The following is a 7,517-nucleotide window of genomic DNA, read 5'->3' on the forward strand; positions in this document are numbered from 1 at the left end:
CATACCGAGTATAGCCTTTGATACTCTTTCCGAACATAAAAGGTCTAGTCTACATACCGAGTATAGCCTTTGTTATAATTACCGAACATAAAAGGTCTAGTCTACATACCGAGTATAGCCTTTGATACTCTATCCGAACATAAAAGGTCTAGTCTACATACCGAGTATAGCCTTTGATACTCTATCCGAACATAAAAGGTCTAGTCTACATACCGAGTATAGCCTTTGATACTCTATCCGAACATAAAAGGTCTAGTCTACATACCGAGTATAGCCTTTGTTACAATTACCGAACATAAAAGGTCTAGTCTACATACCGAGTATTGCCTTTGATACTCTATCCGAACATAAAAGGTCTAGTCTACATACCGAGTATTGCCTTTGATACTCTATCCGAACATAAAAGGTCTAGTCTACATACCGAGTATTGCCTTTGGTACAATTGCCGAACATAAAAGGTGTTTTTACATACAAAGTATTGCCTTTGCTAAAATCTTCAAACGCAATAGATGTAGGCTATATAACGTGTATTACCTTTGGTACAACGATAAAACGCTACAGTTCTAGTCTATATACCGAATAATGTCTTTGCTTCAATCTCCAAGCGCAATAGTAATCTACATACCGCGTATAACCGTTTGCTTACGCCATACTTCCAGGCTACATACCGAGTTATGACTTTAGTACAATCTCCTAACGCAACAGGACTACACTACATATCGAAAAATGTTTTTGTTACAATTCTCAAACGCAATTGGAAAGGCTTACATACCGAATATTGGCTTTCTTACAACCTCTAAATTCCATCGATAATCTTTTAAGATATTAAAATATATAATGCTAAAATTTACAAACCTAGAATAATGTATGATTTCCACTATCCAAAAGTTATCAAAAAATAGAACACTCTTACCTATTCTAAACAAATCCTAATAAAACATTCTAGAGACAAGCATAGGGGAAGACATAGTTTACTTTATTAAATCCAGGTCACATAACGATCGAAAAAAGGTTATCATAAAAAGAAATATTAAATTTAAGACACACATGCATGTCACTTAACTGAAAAATTCAATTATGATATTTATAATAGTCATGTATATTCCGGAAATCTAATGTAAATAATATAAATATTATTAAAAATGGTAGAGAACATCAGAGCAATCCAATGACAAAAACTGAAGTTGCAAACCCATCGTTCCCATTGTACTATTTTAAGAAAGCCAATTCATCCCCCTTCCCTGTATAAATATGTCAATCATGGTTAGCACTTATGTCTAGGCCATACCTTTCACACGTATATAAGGCCACTGAGTCCAGATACAAGACACATTCATTTCTGAATATCTACCATCTTCGTGACATATTGATCTACAGTCTGACGTTCAGTTGTCTTTGAGTTTGATTTTGGATAAAGAGTATTTATAATGGTACGTATAATTATATTAAACTAATTTACCATTGTTTAAAATATGCATATCTTTACATGTATATTCTGTGGACAAGAGCTTAAGCATATACGTGTATATTTTAAATCATTTATGAATCTTTTATACATGTATTTTCAGGAGTCTGCTAAGATACTTTTCACGGGAATTTTCATCCTGATGGTCCTCCAAACAGCTTCTGCGACATTTGGCTTCGATCCTCTAGAATCTACGGATTGTTCGGTGGAATGCCTTTTTGAAACACTGCGAAGGTACACCTTGTGCAACTGCCCAAAGAGGCCAGTTAACAGAACCCGCAGAAAGCACAGGAAACAAGTTGTGTTTCGCTACGGGAAGTGAGGAAATCATTGCAATGTCTAATTGGTAAGTACATATATTCATATGTTATCATTTCCTTATAAAAGTCGCAGCCACCTTTAAGATTTAATTTATCGCAATTGTACTTTAATTAGCTAAGCTTATGTTTGTCTTATCAGATTCTTGCTGGCTTTCTAATCGAAAATTTATTGTTATCTTTGGTGGATGCAAGATCGCTTCGTAAGTGTCATATACTTATTTTCAATTGATAACTTTTGATATTTCTTAGAGGTCAAATTTTCTTTTTTATTTAACAATAGTTTGGAGTGGTCGACAAATCACCTGCTTCGATGCAAATTGCCCAGACGAATCGGTTTACAACCAACATCAAAGGGTATTTGAAGAATGCTGCGATCAACAAGTCACTCATGTAGCAAGTGCAGAAAGTGAACATTGCTGTCCGTATAAAGGACAAACTACATGTTAAATGGGGTTACAATATGTGGAGTGATAATGGTATAATAGTCATCTTTAAAAGCATCGCCTAATGGTAACTTCATGAGGAGAATTTTCCTTTTAATGCGAACTTATTGAGAACAAATCACTTTTTAACCTTCTAATGTGAAGATATTTAGAAGAATGTGATACGTCTTAAAATACCGTTTGTATAATGCAAGAAAGCAACGGCAGAGAAGAGGCGAAGCAATATTAATTCGCTTCAAAGACAAAAAAGACAACGAAAATAAGATTGATAGTAACATCAAAGTTAATACGTGTGTGTATTTTAAATTAATATAAGTATGCACTGTTATTGCGATTGCTAACTAATAATACAGATTTCAGATGAGTTTGCAGTGTTTACATAAATAGTAAGTTACATGTATATATACTTGGTAATTTTATGTAACATTTGTACAAAATAAAAAACGAAACAGCTACATTTATTTTATTTGCTTGTAATGACATAAGTGTATCGACTGCAAAACAATGTAGATAATGATAACTTTGTTTGAAGTTGTTATAATGCAGTCAAGCCCATACTAAAATAGAGACACTTGTCAACACACATAAAACAAATATGAAACCATTGTCTTTGGTTAAATCACCATGGCATGGGCGGTTAACATTCAAAAAGAATATATCCGAAATCTAAGTGCAAGAAGTGACTGCCTTTTTTAAAAGGAAGTGAACGAATTGATTAATATTCAATGAAGACAATCTACAAATAGACAGCTAAAAAATACTAAAATTGTGTTAGCTTTCTCCAGTGGATTTGAAACTTCTACTGATAGTATATAAACTTCAAGCAATTGAACATCTTTAGCAGTTAAACAGTCTGATTGGGCTTTTTTAACAATTCAATTTTATTGTTCTATATAGGTAAAATTAGTGTTCAGAAATGCACGCAACTATTTAAAATTATAAATGCGTTCAGTTAATGATGTGGGGGATTTTTTCTGAAAAAGTACTGTTCGACCGTCATGCAGCAATAAGCTGTTTTATATAAATGTAATAAAAACGGTTGGAAAGGTGGTTAACACATATGAAATACATTATACATTGCATTTAACACCTATATATCGACAGATTATCTTTAGCGTTGTGTGTGTTTCTGGAGCTGTTGGAAAACCAGACCCGATGGCACCCGCGTAAGACAATTACAAACGTGACCGAGGATCAGTCCGTGCCGGAAACACATCACATTCAACTGCAGTTTTACAAAAAATAATTACTTTTGTAAATCTAACTTTGTTTCAAATGATAAGTTTACCTTTCTTAAATGCCAAAACTTAAAGGGCATCAAAATTCACCACATTTGCGTATGCTGCGGTGACCCCTTATTTTCAGGGTGGTAGGTGTCCAATCAATATTTTCCACGCGGCTCACGTGCCCGAAACACTTTCGGTAGGCACTGAAATAAAAATGTGACAGCCGAATATGTGTTCGTGGGAGCTGTAACACTATACGAAAGCAGAGTATAGATACTTTGTATACAGTTGTACAACGGCGCAAGTAGTTTAGTAACCAACATGTGTCGCACCTTCCACATGACAATGTATGTAGACTGTGTGATGAGTGTGTTTAAGTAAAAAGATATTTAAAAACGAATATCTTATGATAATAGCGTGAGCAAAACGGACGTACTCATACAACCTCTGTCCTTGGTGCGAAAGGAAAAACAATAATAGGGTGTAGTAGTCTTTGGTTTCGCTACATTATTTCACACATACGTCAAGGATTTAAGCTGTTTATTCGCAAACAGAGGTATTGTATGTAGGTATACACCTTATTTACAGTACGATCCACGTACACTGGATATACAGTAAACACGCAAAAAAGTACACAAAACCATGCAATATACAGTTGTAGCTTTAACAATATTCAGTACGGCCATACACTTTCTTACGTGATGACTTTCGTGACTTCTTGTTATGTTTTCAAAAATAATTTAATCAAAATCGAACACTGTTTTTCGTACAAAAAATGCAATTGAGACTGTGGCTGACAATACACAGCTTTTTTCTTCAAATATTTGATAAACAGGATTAGCATATAGCTAATATTTACGTAGACGGATTAAGGGGAGGTAAAAAAGGGTTGTGTACGCTTGATTATAATATCGTATGTACGCGAAGGATGAGAGCTACATACTCAATAATTTAGGAATACGATGTTGTTTTTAGGCGCCGACATCCCATATTTGTGCATATAGTTCTTACACCGGTTTTTCCTAAGCATGTACACCGTGCCGAGCGTTCGTTGGACAGTCGGCCTGTATTGCTTGACCAGTCTGTTGAAATCTAGTCTGTGTATTACGATCAATCAGCCTTGTGTGCCGTTGACCAGTGTGTGGAGCATAACCAATCTGCCTGAGGTGTCCAGACTGTATTGGCATGATAAAATTCAGAGAAGCACATGGTTTATATTTATCGATATATTTACTCTTTAGTAATAAATATTTACATCATGATTACTCTATAATTAAAAGCCCCTATTTTATATCAATGATAAATATGTTATTTTCGGAAATTTCACTCTCTTCCATGATGCCACGTTTTGCTTGCTCTTACTCTTAATCACATTCATATTGCAAACATTCCTTTAAATTTTAATGTTTCGCTTTAGACTTCCTGAATCAGCATTCAACAATTTTATCTTAGCACTTTCAAAATAACTTTTCGGGAGTTTCGCACATATTTTCAAGTACTAGATTTGCTTGAGACTCACAACTGAAATTCGTGGTGTTATCATGTATAACAAGTATCAATAATTAATGATAAGCTTCGCTGTATATATTGCTTATAATTATTATAACTATTGTCTAATCCTTTCTTCAGTTAATAGTTTAAAGATTGTCATTTTTTACTTCGGAACATGGTTGATATATCGGCAAATAATGTCACTGATGTTTACATCATTTTATAAAAAGTTTGTAAGCAAAATGTATTTGATCAGAAATGAGAAGTAATTCTAGATAAAAAAAAATCTTAATAGAAACTAAAATGGAGAAATATTTTAAACATGCATATGTTTGTCAGTTTTTGCGATTTTTATTGTAAATTATACCCACAGTTGTAGATAAAGTAAAGGGTACTCAATTAGGAAAAAATGTACATTATTTTGACAGTAGTGTGTCGCCAATTGTGTTTATTGGAAGTTATTTGTCTTCAGTCAATATGTTGACAAATTAAGGATAACGAATCTAACAGGTATACATGACAGATGCATGTCGAAATGACCAAGCTTACAAAAACGTGTATCACAAAAAATAAATCCACATGGAAGAGATATTCCAGTGCATTTACGTCAGCAAACAAACTGAGAAAGGTGGAAGAACGTTTAAAGGTGAAAGGTGCATTCAGGTGTAATATTCACATGCAAACACCCAACTGAAAGAAAAGGGAGTTAACTACATACTTATTTAGACATCGTCTTCTTTACGTGCACGCTAAGAGCTGGGCTATTTATATCCTTATTCTGTGAAACTCAGCTGAAGAGGTAGCATTACACTAATGGAATATTCTTTAAACACAGTCATGTACTATTGTGAACGTACAAGGGCAACAATCGTGCAAGAACAAACATACAACCTAACACGCAACAAAGACCCTATTTAAGACTTAATGGGCTAACAAATCCGTAAGACAAAACTTAACAGACATAAGATATGTATCAAAATATCCCTCAGGTTTCATTGGTTAATGTTGGTTATGATTTTAGTAAATATTCAAACGTATATATGCTATTCATATCAAGTAGAGATATACTCGTAATAACAGTTGTTTCGTAGTATGTTTTTGCTTTTTCACATAAACAGAGTACAAAATACCAAATTTTAGCTAGAGAATACAATATTTTGGTTCGATTAGTAAAATAAAATTACTTTGTTGACTTGGAAAGAAAGAAACCAATTGTGAAAACAGAAGGATCTCATTGTGTGAAGTAAAATAGTAACCAAGTTAGTTACTTGTATTAGGTTTCATTTATTGGAAGAGTTTTGGTAGTGCAGGGGAAGGTAGTCAAGAATGCTAAGGTCTCTCTTGTGTCTCCAAGTTGTCGACTTTTTAGCAAACGATTTTGTGTGCATCAACGATATATAGCTGTAGAGATTACTCATGTAGGAATAAAATAGAAATCCACTAAACGAAATTGACACACAGAAACAAGTTACAATTCATAAAAGTACATTGAATTGAGCATATAAGTAAATAGCGCTTGTCTGAATATGAATGGATGTATTTGGCCATCGTTCTTTGGCATTTAATGCATATTCATGACATTGCCGAAAGGGTGATAACGTATTTAAACTGATCACAGACTTACTTAGCAGACTGGTCACGCTTCACAAATCGACCTATCTAGATTGTTCACCTCGCAAGTACAACAGACGTTGCCTGTCCCCTGTAGTCTGGCCAATCAACACATTCTACTCATTTAGATGCCGTAAGTTTTTAAGTGTGAAATACAAAGAATCACCATTGCATTATGATCAATTATAAATTTTATAATAGTATTAGTCATGTAATGCTTAACATTACAGTTATCGTTATTTGACCAAATGCATACATCATCCACAAGTATTTTTTTATATTTGCACAACGTTTATATCTCCCGATCTTCTTAGACATAGTATTCCTTAACTACTCTTCATTGCAACAAGGCAGGCATTATTGTAAGGGCTGCTATCGAGTTTGTAAACGTAAAGTAATTTATGTGGATGACGTGCTGGAGTTGTTCTACATTAGTATTATTTGTAGACGTAGTAGTTAGACAGCTGTCAAAAACAATTGTTTCAGTGTACTACCAATTCTTTGCTTTTACAATTGATATGGATACAATACCTTTATGTTTCCATTGTATGTGTCAGTTACTGTGACAAGACGTTTACATAATTCATTTAAATTTGGAGATTGACCGGGTTGACCATATTTTTTTATTTAAAATGCTATAGTTCTAAGGCAATGCTTATAACACATTTCTATCTACAGGTTACTAACCCACTCACAAAAATAACAGCGGCATTAGGGATTTAACCTTGTATGACGCTTGATTAAAATAAGTGAAAAATTTGCTAAGGTTAAATAAAGTAATACATTATAAATAAAACCAGCTTGGGGGCACGAGGCAACATCAAGATGGTCCATTGAAATAAGTTGTTCACTCTTTTTGATTGCGTACACATACACAACATATATGCTTTTCATTATCTGAATACCTTAGTGTTTATCAAAATCCAGGTCGATGTCGCTCAGGTCTATCACTGTTAGTTTT

This window comes from Mya arenaria, chromosome 10, assembly GCF_026914265.1.
Source record: "Mya arenaria isolate MELC-2E11 chromosome 10, ASM2691426v1".
Lineage (NCBI taxonomy): Eukaryota > Metazoa > Mollusca > Bivalvia > Myida > Myidae > Mya > Mya arenaria.